Source organism: Notolepis coatsorum (assembly GCF_963971535.1).
Source record: "Notolepis coatsorum genome assembly, chromosome: 12".
Taxonomy (NCBI): Eukaryota; Metazoa; Chordata; class Actinopteri; order Aulopiformes; family Paralepididae; genus Notolepis; species Notolepis coatsorum.
The window spans coordinates 122,450,516-122,467,131 of record NC_140176.1 but is presented as its reverse complement, the minus strand read 5'-3'; the positions used below and the strand labels follow the sequence as shown (position 1 = coordinate 122,467,131).

General features: G+C 47.5%; 1 protein-coding gene across 1 annotated transcript in view; it reads right to left on the bottom strand.

Annotated features, from left to right (window-relative positions):
* Nucleotides 1–2,506: 2,506 nt before the first annotated feature.
* The window catches only part of mapk3 (mitogen-activated protein kinase 3), a 101,382-nt gene continuing 87,272 nt past the window's right edge, over nt 2,507–16,616 (bottom strand). Inside the window, exon 9 of the mRNA XM_084326192.1 lies at nt 2,507–5,402. The gene's annotated coding sequence lies outside the window, so the exon portion shown is untranslated. The remainder of the gene's footprint in view (nt 5,403–16,616) is intronic.

The following is a 16,616-nucleotide window of genomic DNA, read 5'->3' as shown; positions in this document are numbered from 1 at the left end:
GACCCGCCAGAAGTGGGTAAAAGAGAGAGACAATTTGACAGAAGGAACAGTCGTCATGATTATCGACCAGTCACTACCCAGAGCTATGTGGCCGGCTGGCCGCGTAAGCAAAGTGATCACCGGTGCCGATGGCAAGGTCCGAGCAGCTGAGGTGCTCGTCCAAGGGCGAACTTACACACGACCCGTGGCGAGGCTAATAGAACTGCCCAGACTCCCAGACACTATCGATGACGACCATGACCCCATGACTTTGTGAGTTGACTGACCCTTACAGCGGACCTTGAGTGGTAGACAGTGCGGTTAATCTGTCTCTGCTTAGCTAATTAGGTGGGACTAATTAGGGGGCGGCTGTTGTGAAGGATCAGATTAAACCGAATATATATATTTATTTATGGATATATATTTAATAGTATTTGTATATCGTTTGATATCCCTTGTATATTCCTTGTACATATACACTGAATATCCCTTTAGTCTACTAACAGCCCATAATAGTTTCATTCTCTCATTGGACAAGAACCTGGCGCCAGCAGCCAAGCCCCTTGGTTCAAGTTCAATCGTGCCGACGAACATGTCGTTACTAGCCCCGGTTCCGCGTAGGAATACGTCTGCCGAAATACGAATGGTACTATTTGTTCACAGCGCATATATATATGGCGCAAGTAAAGTAGAACTTCCCTTAGCCCTTAGTTCTTTACCCTCCAACCTAGTGGCAAGACGTTAAGCCTCACCCACGATACACGTGTGGTGCAGTATGGTCAATTTGGCCTCAGAATGGCATTGAGACATCGTGTGGATTAATAGTTGAATTGTCATAGTTTGGCACTATACCGTCGAGTGGGACGTATTTCTATTAAGTTAATAATAGTCTATTATGTATGGTGCATCGTTCGGTTAGAGTTATACAGTGAGTAGTACCCCCATCGTTTTCCTCGCATTATCTAGAGTCTTAACCAGGCTGGGCAGACCACGTGTGGTGCTTTCATCCGAGGAGTTCTGGGCTAGGACGAGTGGACCTGCACATTGGATTACCTTACCCGGACGACGGCGAGCCCTACACGGCTTGGATTATCTACTTGCTTTGGGTGCTTTGATTTATGCCATGGATAACAGCCAACACTGGTAAGTGTTGGAACTACCCCCGAGAGGAGTCCAGGTGAGACGGCGCTCTAACCCGAGTGAGGTCGCCTCACGTCTCTTCGTTGTGGACCGGCAGCTACCGTCTACAAGAGGGCCCAACTGTATTCATCTGTGGACCAAGGTTCTGTGGGCACCGTGTTCAGCACTCTGAATTCTCCCAAGAAATCGTTGGCCAGATGGGATATCGCCAGCGGCTCTCCTAACCCCCCCCCCCCCTACTGACTTACAACCAGCGGGACCCCCTTTAGTATATCCAGCTATAATCATTAAGTACCATCGCTATAGTTCCCTAAAGAACCAGGTTGTATACTTGCTTCCTGCGTAACCAGAGATTGGACATTCAATGTTGATTTGCCTACGAATACTCATTTGCCTTACAAGTGCATTCAAATCATAAATGTCATTAAGTGAACGTTGTATATACCCTTTGCTATATATTAAATATTCGACTTATACATTTGTGTGGACTTGGTTTCATGGTGGGAAAGTGTTCATCATATCTATATCGTGTACTGTGTGGCCAGTAGTTAAAGTACATAAAGCGGTAGTGGTTTAATGATACCATACTTATCAATACAGTCAGGGAATTGTACCCCTCAGTTACAGCCATAGTTATAAATGTAAAAACACATGAATAAATGAGTGCCGTCAATCGATTAAAATATTTAATCAGATTAATCGCATGATTGTCCATAGTTAACTCGCGATTAATCGCAAATTAATCAAATTTCTTTTTTCTAAATCTACCTTAAACAGATCTTTTTCAAGTTTTAGTAGTCTTATCAACATGAGTCAACAAATGCTTGCTTTATGCAGCCATTTAACACAAAAGGATGACCTTCATGCATTGCAAATTTGCATCAAATTCAAAACAGAGTGATGCTAGTATACATCTTTTTTTATTCTAAAACGTTAATTGAGTTAAAATAAATAGTGGCGTTAAAGGAATTGTGCGTTAATATCACGTTAACTTTGACAGCCTTAGAATAAATACATACATACATGTAAAAATACAGAATTAATTCTCCATTTTTATATTTTATCATTTATTTCTGCATTTATATATCCATTGTTTGTTTCCTTAAGTTCCCCATAGCACCATCTGTACTGTTCTGTAATGCACCATCTGTTCTGTACTGTAATGCACCATCTGTTCTGTACTGTACTGTACCATCTGTACTGTACTGTCTCCAGTACAGGCTTAGTTTCAAACCACCCTGGTGTTAGAGGGCGGAGTTTGAGGTCCATTATCCAGCTCATTAGTAACAAATCAAGATATTTTCGCTTCAGTGTGAAATGTATAACTAGCCAGTAAACACATCATATGAGAGAGAGAGAGAAAAGAACAGACTGCAGTCAGTTTAACAGTATCAGGAATTTTATTTAATATATGTATATAATTCTGTTTATTTGTTAATTGTTTAATTCATAATACCCATAGAATATACAGATAGAACCATCAATAACTCATATCTCTTTGACAATCTACTCATATCTTCTTTTAAAACAATAATTCCTCATAAGATCTTGGGAAGGGGAAATAACGGTGTCCTGTGATTGAAAACACTGCCAATTATAGTCAAGGAAATAAAAGCATACTAAATCAAGAAATTACAACTTCAACTCCCTTTTATGTAAAAAAGAAAAAAAGAAATCAATTCACCAATGTAACCACAATAACAATAATAAGAACAGCCATTTATAAAGGACATTATATTGGAAAGGGGCCTCATGTGTGTATGTGTGGGATACATGCACTGAGCCAGGTGTGTGTGTGTGGAGAGAACTGCAGACATGGTCCCGTTGGTCTGTTTCTATGGTTACCCAGTGTGATGTTTGGTCTGGTAAGGGGGGGGGGGGGGGGGCAAGTTAAGCAGCTTTTGGTCAGAGAGTACAGATCCAGTGGGGAGGGTGCAGTCCAGCCGTGCAGAGAAACACACTGTAGCCAAGACACACACACACACACTGAGAAAGAGGGAGGGGCTAAGGGTGGGACACTCTGGTACTGATCTATGAAGGATCATGTACAGGGTCTCTGGGTCCTCACGAGTAGCTCAAAGCGCTTTTGGTGTGTTTTAAAACAATAGATGTACCTCAAAGCGGTTTAGGTGTGTTTTAAAACAGTAGATTTTAACAGTAGACGCTTTCAGTGCGTTTGGTCCTTTAGAGCTTGCGATAGGATCCGGACACTTTTTGGGTAATTTTTGCTGCTGTACTTATCGTCAGCCATGCTGGCATCAACGTGTCGTTATTAATGAAGGTTCTGACTCGCTATAATCCGTGGCTGCACTGGGGGGCGAAAACAGAGATAGAACCGTGCCTGTGGTGAAAGGAAAAGTTGCTAACAAGTTTACTAGAGTAGAAAAGAAAACGCTAGAAGTGCAATTTCAGCAAAAGCCCCCCCCCCCCCCCCCCCTTCTTGCAACTCCATGTTGTACACAAGGGTTTAGTAATACATTACACTACAGGCTTTTACACAACGAGATCACAGGGATCCACCAACCTGGAACTAGCATGGCTGACCCCTGCAGGTGGAGGATGGTAACTACAGCATGGCTGACCCCTGCAGGTGGAGGATGGTAACTACAGCATGGCTGACACCTGCAGGTGGATGATGGTAACTACAGCATGGCTGACCCCTGCAGGTGGAGGATGGTAACTACAGCATGGCTGACCCCTGCAGGTGGAGGATGGTAACTACAGCATGGCTGACCCCTGCAGGTGGAGGATGGTAACTGCATGATTCTCTGCCACTAGTCTCTAAATGATTCTCTGCAGTCATGCAGTGTTTTCCTCAACAGGAGCCGTCCTTTCTCTCCACAGGATGGTGGAGGAGACACATAGATAGAAGATCAAGAGATGTGTTTCAATAGAAAAGCAACAGATCTCTCTCTCTCTCTCTCTCTCTGAGACTTTGGTCAATTCCAGGAATGCATGCATTCGTGTGATTTTAGTTTTGTTCTTCTTATTGGAGAAACAAAAATAATAATACAAATAAAAGAAAGAAATATAATATGAATCTGCCAACATGCCCATAAAAACATTGAATGTTTTCTCACAAAAATGTAAGTGTTTTTTTTTCTTTGCAAATACAAGCCCCTGAAAAAAACCCATATAAGTACAACTCCAAAACGGATCTGAAACGGTTCAAATAATGGTGTACAAACAAAACTGTAACAAGCACAAAAAACAACAACAACAACAACAACATATATTTATATATACACACACTCAAGTATAGAGCGCCCATCCTCCTCCCTCCCCACACACCCTAAATTCCATGAAGCAAGACAGAGAGCTATGGTTGGTTAATACAGTAGTGAGTTTATATACCGACAGTGAGCAGAGCAGCTGGAGAAAGACTGGAAGGGGAGGAGAGAGAGAGGGAGGAGAGAGAGAGGGAGGAGGGAGAGAGGGAGGGAGAGAGGGAGGGGAGGAGGGAGAGGAGGGAGAGAGAGAGGGAGGGGAGGAGGGAGAGAGGGAGGGAGGAGAGGAGGGAGAGAGAGGAAGGGAGGAGAGGAGGGAGAGAGGGAGGGGATGAGAGAGAGAGAGGGAGGGGAGGAGGGAGGGAGGGGATGAGAGAGAGAGGGAGGGGAGGAGGGAGAGAGAGAGGGAAGGGGAGGAGGGAGAGGGAGGAGAGGAGGGAGAGAGGGAGGGAGGGAGAGAGGGAGGGAAGGGAGGGGATGAGAGAGAGAGAGGGAGGGGAGGAGGGAGAGAGAGAGGGGAGGGGAGGAGGGAGAGAGAGAGGGAAGGGGAGGAGGGAGAGGGAGGGAGGGGAGGAGGGAGAGAGAGAGGGAGGAGGGAGAGAGAGAGGGAGGAGGGAGAGAGGGAAGGAGGAGGGAGAGAGGGAGGGGATGAGAGAGAGAGAGGGAGAGGAGGAGGGAGAGAGAGGGAGGGAGAGAGAGAGGGAGGGGAGGAGGAAGAGAGAGGGAGGGGAGGAGGGAGAGAGGAATGCCGACAGACGGGTGGAGGAGGGTGATGGGGTCAACAGGGGGCGTGGTCAGAGCGAGAGATGGGCGGAGCCTCCAGCCTCCTGGATGAGACTGAAGCGTAACGAGGACGACAGTTTGGCCCCGAAAACCAACCAGCCACAGAAAAAAAAGGTCTTAGAAGTAGAATGGAAATATAAGCAGTTAAATGTCCATGTTTTTTTAAAGTTTTTTTTGCCTTTTGTTGGTTTTGCTGAATATGCTTTTGTGTCTCGACGTTTAGGAGTTCTTCTTGTTCCGAGGAGCCGCCTGTGGCTTCATCACGTTTCAGAGCTGGAGGAGACAAGAGACAACAAACATGAGGAGACAAGACAACAAACAGGCACTTTGATCTAAAACCTGCTATATCTAGGGCTGGGCGATATGGCCTAAATATGATATCACGATATTTTCTGACCTTTCGGCGATACACAATACGCATCACGATGTTTTTCTTTTTTTCCCCAAACAATTCATTATGAGGCTTACCAAGACAGTATTTGAGTTTGCAAGCTAACATTAAAGACAAAATAAAATACCCATGCATTTAGCATTTTTATATTATATATTAGATTTAGATTATTAGATTACATATTGCATATATTTAGCAATGAGATATTATATGATTTAGATATGAAATATGATGAATTGAAAATGGGGGACCCTGATGTAAACAAGACGAAAGTCTCTCTGGTCTGCATCCCCTTAACAATTGTATGTATTGAGCTGTACTGTACCCATTCTGCAATATGTTAATTAAATCAATCAATCAATCAATCAATAAATAGCATTTTTATGAAACTACTGTATATTTGTATGTCTCTAAATGTTTTGATTAATTGAAAATGGAGGACCCTTATGTAAAAAAGCCGAAAGTCTTTTTCTGGTCTTCATCCTCCAGTCCACTGTTGTTGTTGTATTGAGCTGTACTGTATTGTACCCATTCTGCAATCTGTTAACACTTTGGTTGCCTAAGGTTAAATTAATGATATACCATAGATTGCCAGCGCTATTTGTCTATGGAGAAAGTCCCCTTCTTTGCAGGGCTATAACTTTTTAAATTCTATTGCTACATTGCCATTATTAGGGCCCATTCAAAGTCCTATATGTATTGTTCATTGTGTAGCAACGTTAAACTTTTTCATTCACATATTCATAGTAAAGTATGGTCTAATCTATAAGTATGTTTTCATCTCTTTCTGCAGCTTTCTCCAGAACGTGATATATAGCCCCAAATGCATTATATTGATGATGAAATACAGTTTGATGGCAATCAGCGCGATATAAAAAATTCCAACTAGACGTACTTCTAGAAGTTACTACACGTCATCTGATGTTGACCGGATGGGCGAGGGGGCGTTTATAATTCCGTGGGCAGCGTTATACCAATCATCTAATGTGGGTCAAATGTTGATAATATCAGTTATTATCGAAGACGGTAACGTTACACGCTGAAACTCACCCCAGTCTCCGCGCGCCGTTGGGCGATCATCGTCGAGTAGAAATTTTATCATTATGGGATATATTATTACCCGGTCCATCTCCAGCTTGTATAATGGTATATACGTCCAAATCATGTTGTTTATCGAGTTATTGGCAATCGATCGCTATGTAGTGTGACGAGCTAGAGTGCCGGAACCTATACCGAGTGCCCGGAAGTAATATGGCCGACCAGCAAAACCTCTACTGCGCTTCCTGTTAAGCGGTTGCGCCGATCGGCCACCAGATGGCGCTCCTGAACCGCCAGAGAGCTCAGTGGGTCCTGCTGGTGGATCTCAGGCCAGCGGAGGGACATTATGAATCCGATCGCAGATTGGAATATTGATATAAGGACGCTGTACAGCGTCCCCCGGCAACTTTAGCATGGCCAGCAAAGACGTGAGAAGACGTGTCCCGGCACTCAAAGTGTTAATAAAGTTTTCATTCATCATTCATTATAACATTCTGCAACGAATGTTATAATAAAAGCCTTTCCATACATCTGTCTGATTGAAAACTTTATTAACAGACCGCAGAATGGGCACAACTCAGCACAGGCTGAGATATGAACGAGTAATGCTTGCTATCTATCTAGGTCGTCCTCGGACGTTGCTATGTTTGGGTAAATACGCTGATGTTATTGAACGTGTAACTATATAACGTTAATGCCACAAAACGAATGCCGTTGTTAATCATAAGTAGTAACTTTGATGCAGTAGTGTGTGTGTGGGGGCGGCGTTGTTCAAAAGTTTGAACGTGTGGACCAGATTGACGCGACACAATCCTCTTGGGCAAAACATCACGATATCCACGATACGTTTAAAAAGTGTGTCGTTAATGAACTGTACCCGATATTTATATAATATCGTCATATCGCCCAGCCCTAATCTATACATGTAAAATCTGCTATATTAACATTTTCAGTGCCCATGACGTCATATGATGTTTTATCAGCCCAATGCCTGAATCTGATTTCATATTTCATCAACCGAGTCTCTCGTTGGTACAGCAGCTCAGAATGGAAAAAAGCGCCCCCTATCGTCTATCCCTGAGTAACTGCACGTCAGTCGCTTAGACTGACCTGGGATCAGTCGATATGTAGAGGCGGGGCCAGCTGGCTCCTTGAGCTGGCAAGCTGTCTGCTCAACATGGAAGTGATCGCGGGACGGGAATCAGCCTGGAATATATATTCACAGTAGCCAATCGATAGTAGACAGTAGTGATCGATTTTTGGAATGGCGATCAGGAATTGGAATGATCTTTTTGGAGAACATCTGATCTGAGGTAAGGAATCTATTTTACCAGTCTTGGGATAATCAGAGTTGTATTCGCTGAGATCTGAGCGTTTGCCCTATGTGTGTGTGTGTGTGCGCGATCGCTGATGGGGAAATCAGATAATCGATTTTCAGCTCGTGTCTCTAGCGTGCATACGTACACATACTATCGATAATCTAGTGTTTATTTGAAAACTATTCATAAATAGGCCGAAAAATTACAACGTTTTTGTGTATTCTAGAATATTCCAGTAAACGTCTTTTATCATGGAATCTTTATATTTTCCTTGAAAACGAGGGCTTTTCAAAATGCGAAAATTAACCGATAAAAAAACAATCCGCTTCGACAATGTTGACTGGAAAACGAGTCATTGATAAGCGACGGGCAGATTAGACACATAGCCATAATTTAAAACATAGATTAGGCGTTATTACCGCTAACATTGAAGTGGATGGTGGGCATTCAACCGGTAAATCAAGGTTAAGCTTGGGCTCTGAAAGTGTTAATGTATACAATGTAAAACCTGCTATATGAATGTATACATCTAAAATCTGCTATATGAATGTATGCTTCTAAAACCTGTTGTATTGATGTATGCATCTAAAATCTGCTATATTAATATTTGCATCTAAAATCTGATATGTGCATCTAAAATCTGCATTTTTCTGTAGTCATAGAGCAACGTTTTATTTTGTAGTTCGATAGACCTATTGAGTGAGGAGAGGAAAGGAGAGGAGAGAGAGGAGAGGAGGAGAGGGTAGGAGGGGAGAGGAGAGAGAGGAGAGGAGGAGAGGGTAGGAGAGGAGAGGAGAGGGTAGGAGAGGAGAGGAGAGGAGAGGAGAGGAGAGGAGAGGAGAGGAGAGGAGAGGAGAGGAGAGGAGAGGAGAGGAGACAGGCGATTGGTTGACATGTGAACAGGTGATTCTCCTGACAGCAGGATCCATCACCAGTGTCACCGGTCAACACCAAGCAGTCAGTGTGTTTGGTCTGGAGGTGGAACGGGTACAAAAGCCCTCTGCTGACACCTAGTGGTGGTTATTAAAACCGTTCCTAAACTGCCATTAGGGGGAATTTGATCTGGCCTAAAATGTTAAGCCACTTGCTTGTTGACGATACAAACATTCACCACACTACTGCTATGTGTCTGAGCCAGGAGAACAACAGGGGCTCAGGACCATCTGTCTGGGCCTTGCATCTATTAATATTTAGACTAGATGAGGAGACTAGGTGAGCCGAGACTATAGAATAGAATAGAAATACTTTTATTATCCCGTGGGAAATTAGACACTGCAAATCGCTAAACATTTAAACATTTAGACAGGACAGGTCACAATTTAGAACGATAACACAAATCAAATCAAGTTGCCTAGGATAAGAGTAGAGTAAAATAAAATAGGATAAAATGAAATGAAATAAAATATACAGAAATAAATACAGTAAGAATATACTGAGCATACTGAGCATGGGGTAAACAATTGTCAATATAATTATAATTTAAATCTAACTAAATGAAATATGAAATATATATTCCAGTATTCACAGTGTCACAAGGTGCAGTATGCTTTAGGTAGTGTATTGACCTCCTTGGGTTGCAATAAGACCTAGATCTATGTCTGGCAGCCGTCGCTGCCCCCTGTTGTGGAGCCTGGAGGCCGCTAGTCGCGTCCTCCTGCCACTAATGAGCTGCCGCTCTGTGCTCAGTGATGCAGTGAGGCACAGTGATGCATTATATAGTCTGATGGCTGTTGGAATGAAGGACTTCCTGTGCCGTTCAGTGCTGCATTTGGGTAGTGTGAGCCTAGCACTGAACATGCTCCTCCTGTCAGCCAAGTCTGTGTATAGTGGGTGGGTGGGGTTTTCCCTGATGGCCTGGAGCTTAGCGAGGCTCCTCCTCTCCGCCACCCTCGCTAGAGAGTCCAGCTCCACCACAACCACGCTGCTGGCCTTCCTGACCAGCTTATCCAGCCTGGTTGTGTCCACTGCTCTCAGTCCGCTGCCCCAGCAGGTCACAGCGTACAAGAAGGCGCCCGCCACCATCCTCAACATCCTTGTACAGACATCGAAGGATCTCAGCCTTCTGAGGAAGTAGAGTCAGCTCTGGCCCTTCTTGTACAGTGCTTCTGCATGTTTGTTGTCGATGTGCACACCGAGGTGAGAGGAGACTAGGAGAGAGGAGACTAGGAGAGAGGAGACTAGGAGAGAGGAGACTAGGAGAGAGGAGACTAGGAGAGAGGAGACTAGGAGAGGAGACTAGGAGAGAGGAGACTAGGAGAGAGGAGACTAGGAGAGAGGAGACTAGGAGAGAGGAGACTAGGAGAGAGGAGACTAGGAGAGAGGAGACTAGGAGAGAGGAGACTAGGAGAGGAGACTAGGAGAGAGGAGACTAGGAGAGAGGAGACTAGGAGAGGAGACTAGGAGAGAGGAGACTAGGAGAGAGGAGACTAGGAGAGAGGAGACTAGGAGAGAGGAGACTAGGAGAGGAGACTAGGAGAGAGGAGACTAGGAGAGAGGAGACTAGGAGAGAGGAGACTAGGAGAGAGGAGACTAGGAGAGGAGACTAGGAGAGAGGAGACTAGGAGAGAGGAGACTAGGAGAGAGGAGACTAGGAGAGAGGAGACTAGGAGAGAGGAGACTAGGAGAGAGGAGACTAGGAGAGAGGAGACTAGGAGAGAGGAGACTAGGAGAGAGGAGACTAGGAGAGAGGAGACTAGGAGAGAGGAGACTAGGAGAGAGGAGACTAGGAGAGAGGAGACTAGGAGAGGAGACTAGGAGAGGAGACTAGGAGAGAGGAGACTAGGAGAGAGGAGACTAGGAGAGATGAGACTAGGAGAGAGGAGACTAGGAGAGAGGAGACTAGGAGAGAGGAGACTAGGAGAGAGGAGACTAGGAGAGAGGAGACTAGGAGAGATGAGACTAGGAGAGAGGAGACTAGGAGAGAGGAGACTAGGAGAGAGGAGACTAGGAGAGAGGAGACTAGGAGAGAGGAGACTAGGAGAGAGGAGACTAGGAGAGAGGAGACTAGGAGAGAGGAGACTAGGAGAGAGGAGACTAGGAGAGGAGACTAGGAGAGAGACTAGGAGAGAGGAGACTAGGAGAGAGGAGACTAGGAGAGGAGACTAGGAGAGAGGAGACTAGGAGAGAGGAGACTAGGAGAGAGGAGACTAGGAGAGAGGAGACTAGGAGAGAGGAGACTAGGAGAGAGACTAGGAGAGAGACTAGGAGAGGAGACTAGGAGAGAGGAGACTAGGAGAGAGGAGACTAGGAGAGGAGACTAGGAGAGAGGAGACTAGGAGAGAGGAGACTAGGAGAGAGGAGACTAGGAGAGATGAGACTAGGAGAGAGGAGACTAGGAGAGAGGAGACTAGGAGAGAGGAGACTAGGAGAGAGGAGACTAGGAGAGGAGACTAGGAGAGAGGAGACTAGGAGAGAGGAGACTAGGAGAGAGGAGACTAGGAGAGAGGAGACTAGGAGAGGAGACTAGGAGAGAGGAGACTAGGAGAGAGGAGACTAGGAGAGAGGAGACTAGGAGAGAGGAGACTAGGAGAGAGACTAGGAGAGAGACTAGGAGAGGAGACTAGGAGAGAGGAGACTAGGAGAGAGGAGACTAGGAGAGAGGAGACTAGGAGAGAGGAGACTAGGAGAGGAGACTAGGAGAGAGGAGACTAGGAGAGAGGAGACTAGGAGAGAGGAGACTAGGAGAGAGGAGACTAGGAGAGAGGAGACTAGGAGAGAGGAGACTAGGAGAGAGGAGACTAGGAGAGAGGAGACTAGGAGAGAGGAGACTAGGAGAGAGGAGACTAGGAGAGAGGAGACTAGGAGAGGAGACTAGGAGAGAGGAGACTAGGAGAGAGGAGACTAGGAGAGAGGAGACTAGGAGAGAGGAGACTAGGAGAGAGGAGACTAGGAGAGAGACTAGGAGAGAGGAGACTAGGAGAGGAGACTAGGAGAGATGAGACTAGGAGAGAGGAGACTAGGAGAGAGGAGACTAGGAGAGAGGAGACTAGGAGAGAGGAGACTAGGAGAGAGGAGACTAGGAGAGAGGAGACTAGGAGAGGAGACTAGGAGAGAGGAGACTAGGAGAGAGGAGACTAGGAGAGAGGAGACTAGGAGAGGAGACTAGGAGAGATGAGACTAGGAGAGAGGAGACTAGGAGAGAGGAGACTAGGAGAGAGGAGACTAGGAGAGAGGAGACTAGGAGAGAGGAGACTAGGAGAGAGGAGACTAGGAGAGAGGAGACTAGGAGAGGAGACTAGGAGAGAGGAGACTAGGAGAGAGGAGACTAGGAGAGAGGAGACTAGGAGAGGAGACTAGGAGAGATGAGACTAGGAGAGAGGAGACTAGGAGAGAGGAGACTAGGAGAGAGGAGACTAGGAGAGAGGAGACTAGGAGAGAGGAGACTAGGAGAGAGACTAGGAGAGAGGAGACTAGGAGAGGAGACTAGGAGAGAGGAGACTAGGAGAGAGGAGACTAGGAGAGAGGAGACTAGGAGAGAGGAGACTAGGAGAGAGGAGACTAGGAGAGAGGAGACTAGGAGAGAGACTAGGAGAGGAGACTAGGAGAGAGGAGACTAGGAGAGAGGAGACTAGGAGAGAGGAGACTAGGAGAGAGGAGACTAGGAGAGGAGACTAGGAGAGAGGAGACTAGGAGAGAGGAGACTAGGAGAGAGGAGACTAGGAGAGAGACTAGGAGAGAGGAGACTAGGAGAGGAGACTAGGAGAGAGGAGACTAGGAGAGAGGAGACTAGGAGAGAGGAGACTAGGAGAGAGGAGACTAGGAGAGAGGAGACTAGGAGAGAGGAGACTAGGAGAGAGGAGACTAGGAGAGAGGAGACTAGGAGAGAGGAGACTAGGAGAGAGGAGACTAGGAGAGAGACTAGGAGAGGAGACTAGGAGAGAGGAGACTAGGAGAGAGGAGACTAGGAGAGAGGAGACTAGGAGAGAGGAGACTAGGAGAGAGGAGACTAGGAGAGGAGACTAGGAGAGAGGAGACTAGGAGAGAGGAGACTAGGAGAGAGGAGACTAGGAGAGAGGAGACTAGGAGAGAGGAGACTAGGAGAGAGGAGACTAGGAAGGAGACTAGGAGAGAGGAGACTAGGAGAGAGGAGACTAGGAGAGGAGACTAGGAGAGAGAGACTAGGAGAGGAGACTAGGAGAGAGGAGACTAGGAGAGAGGAGACTAGGAGAGAGGAGACTAGGAGAGAGGAGACTAGGAGAGGAGACTAGGAGAGAGGAGACTAGGAGAGGAGACTAGGAGAGGAGACTAGGAGAGAGGAGACTAGGAGAGGAGACTAGGAGAGAGGAGACTAGGAGAGAGGAGACTAGGAGAGAGGAGACTAGGAGAGAGGAGACTAGGAGAGAGGAGACTAGGAGAGGAGACTAGGAGAGAGGAGACTAGGAGAGGAGACTAGGAGAGAGGAGACTAGGAGAGAGGAGACTAGGAGAGAGGAGACTAGGAGAGAGGAGACTAGGAGAGAGGAGACTAGGAGAGAGGAGACTAGGAGAGAGGAGACTAGGAGAGAGGAGACTAGGAGAGATGAGACTAGGAGAGAGGAGACTAGGAGAGAGGAGACTAGGAGAGAGGAGACTAGGAGAGAGGAGACTAGGAGAGATGAGACTAGGAGAGAGACTAGGAGAGAGGAGACTAGGAGAGAGGAGACTAGGAGAGAGGAGACTAGGAGAGAGGAGACTAGGAGAGAGGAGACTAGGAGAGGAGACTAGGAGAGAGACTAGGAGAGAGGAGACTAGGAGAGAGGAGACTAGGAGAGAGGAGACTAGGAGAGGAGACTAGGAGAGAGGAGACTAGGAGAGAGGAGACTAGGAGAGAGGAGACTAGGAGAGAGGAGACTAGGAGAGAGGAGACTAGGAGAGAGGAGACTAGGAGAGGAGACTAGGAGAGAGGAGACTAGGAGAGGAGACTAGGAGAGAGGAGACTAGGAGAGGAGACTAGGAGAGAGGAGACTAGGAGAGAGGAGACTAGGAGAGAGGAGACTAGGAGAGAGGAGACTAGGAGAGAGGAGACTAGGAGAGAGGAGACTAGGAGAGAGGAGACTAGGAGAGGAGACTAGGAGAGAGGAGACTAGGAGAGAGGAGACTAGGAGAGAGGAGACTAGGAGAGGAGACTAGGAGAGAGGAGACTAGGAGAGAGGAGACTAGGAGAGAGGAGACTAGGAGAGAGGAGACTAGGAGAGAGGAGACTAGGAGAGAGGAGACTAGGAGAGGAGACTAGGAGAGGAGACTAGGAGAGAGACTAGGAGAGAGGAGACTAGGAGAGGAGACTAGGAGAGGAGACTAGGAGAGAGGAGACTAGGAGAGAGGAGACTAGGAGAGGAGACTAGGAGAGAGGAGACTAGAGAGGAGACTAGGAGAGGAGACTAGGAGAGAGGAGACTAGGAGAGGAGACTAGGAGAGGAGACTAGGAGAGAGGAGACTAGGAGAGAGGAGACTAGGAGAGAGGAGACTAGGAGAGAGGAGACTAGGAGAGAGGAGACTAGGAGAGAGGAGACTAGGAGAGAGGAGACTAGGAGAGAGGAGACTAGGAGAGAGGAGACTAGGAGAGATGAGACTAGGAGAGAGGAGACTAGGAGAGGAGACTAGGAGAGAGGAGACTAGGAGAGAGGAGACTAGGAGAGAGGAGACTAGGAGAGAGGAGACTAGGAGAGGAGACTAGGAGAGAGGAGACTAGGAGAGAGGAGACTAGGAGGAGACTAGGAGAGGAGACTAGGAGAGAGGAGACTAGGAGAGGAGACTAGGAGAGAGGAGACTAGGAGAGAGGAGACTAGGAGAGAGGAGACTAGGAGAGAGGAGACTAGGAGAGAGGAGACTAGGAGAGATGAGACTAGGAGAGAGGAGACTAGGAGAGAGGAGACTAGGAGAGAGGAGACTAGGAGAGAGGAGACTAGGAGAGGAGACTAGGAGAGGAGACTAGGAGAGAGGAGACTAGGAGAGGAGACTAGGAGAGAGGAGACTAGGAGAGGAGACTAGGAGAGAGGAGACTAGGAGAGATGAGACTAGGAGAGAGGAGACTAGGAGAGAGGAGACTAGGAGAGAGGAGACTAGGAGAGGAGACTAGGAGAGAGGAGACTAGGAGAGAGGAGACTAGGAGAGAGGAGACTAGGAGAGAGGAGACTAGGAGAGAGGAGACTAGGAGAGAGGAGACTAGGAGAGAGGAGACTAGGAGAGAGGAGACTAGGAGAGAGGAGACTAGGAGAGAGGAGACTAGGAGAGAGGAGACTAGGAGAGGAGACTAGGAGAGAGGAGACTAGGAGAGAGGAGACTAGGAGAGGAGACTAGGAGAGAGGAGACTAGGAGAGGAGACTAGGAGAGAGGAGACTAGGAGAGAGGAGACTAGGAGAGAGGAGACTAGGAGAGGAGACTAGGAGAGAGGAGACTAGGAGAGGAGACTAGGAGAGAGGAGACTAGGAGAGAGGAGACTAGGAGAGAGGAGACTAGGAGAGAGGAGACTAGGAGAGAGGAGACTAGGAGAGGAGACTAGGAGAGAGGAGACTAGGAGAGAGGAGACTAGGAGAGAGGAGACTAGGAGAGAGGAGACTAGGAGAGAGGAGACTAGGAGAGAGGAGACTAGGAGAGGAGACTAGGAGAGAGGAGACTAGGAGAGAGGAGACTAGGAGAGAGGAGACTAGGAGAGAGGAGACTAGGAGAGAGGAGACTAGGAGAGGAGACTAGGAGAGAGGAGACTAGGAGAGAGGAGACTAGGAGAGAGGAGACTAGGAGAGAGGAGACGGAGAGAGGAGACTAGGAGAGAGGAGACTAGGAGAGAGGAGACTAGGAGAGAGGAGACTAGGAGAGGAGACTAGGAGAGAGGAGACTAGGAGAGAGGAGACTAGGAGAGAGGAGACTAGGAGAGAGGAGACTAGGAGAGGAGACTAGGAGAGAGGAGACTAGGAGAGGAGACTAGGAGAGGAGACTAGGAGAGAGGAGACTAGGAGAGAGGAGACTAGGAGGAGACTAGGAGAGAGGAGACTAGGAGAGAGGAGACTAGGAGAGAGGAGACTAGGAGAGGAGACTAGGAGAGAGGAGACTAGGAGGAGACTAGGAGAGGAGACTAGGAGAGAGGAGACTAGGAGAGGAGACTAGGAGAGGAGACTAGGAGAGAGGAGACTAGGAGGAGACTAGGAGAGAGGAGACTAGGAGAGAGGAGACTAGGAGAGAGGTGACTAGGAGAGAGGAGACTAGGATAGAGGAGACTAGGAGAGAGACTAGGAGAGAGGAGACTAGGAGAGGAGACTAGGAGAGAGGAGACTAGGAGAGAGGAGACTAGGAGAGAGGAGACTAGGAGAGAGGAGACTAGGAGAGAGGAGACTAGGAGAGAGGAGACTAGGAGAGAGGAGACTAGGAGAGAGGAGACTAGGAGAGAGGAGACTAGGATAGGAGACTAGGAGAGAGGAGACTAGGAGAGAGGAGACTAGGAGAGAGGAGACTAGGAGAGAGGAGACTAGGAGAGAGGAGACTAGGAGAGATGAGACTAGGAGAGAGGAGACTAGGAGAGGAGACTAGGAGAGAGGAGACTAGGAGAGAGGAGACTAGGAGAGAGGAGACTAGGAGAGAGGAGACTAGGAGAGATGAGACTAGGAGAGAGGAGACTAGGAGAGGAGACTAGGAGAGAGGAGACTAGGAGAGGAGACTAGGAGAGAGGAGACTAGGAGAGAGGAGACTAGGAGAGAGGTGACTAGGAGAGAGGAGACTAGGAGAGAGGAGACTAGGAGAGAGGAGACTAGGAGAGAGGAGACTAGGAGAG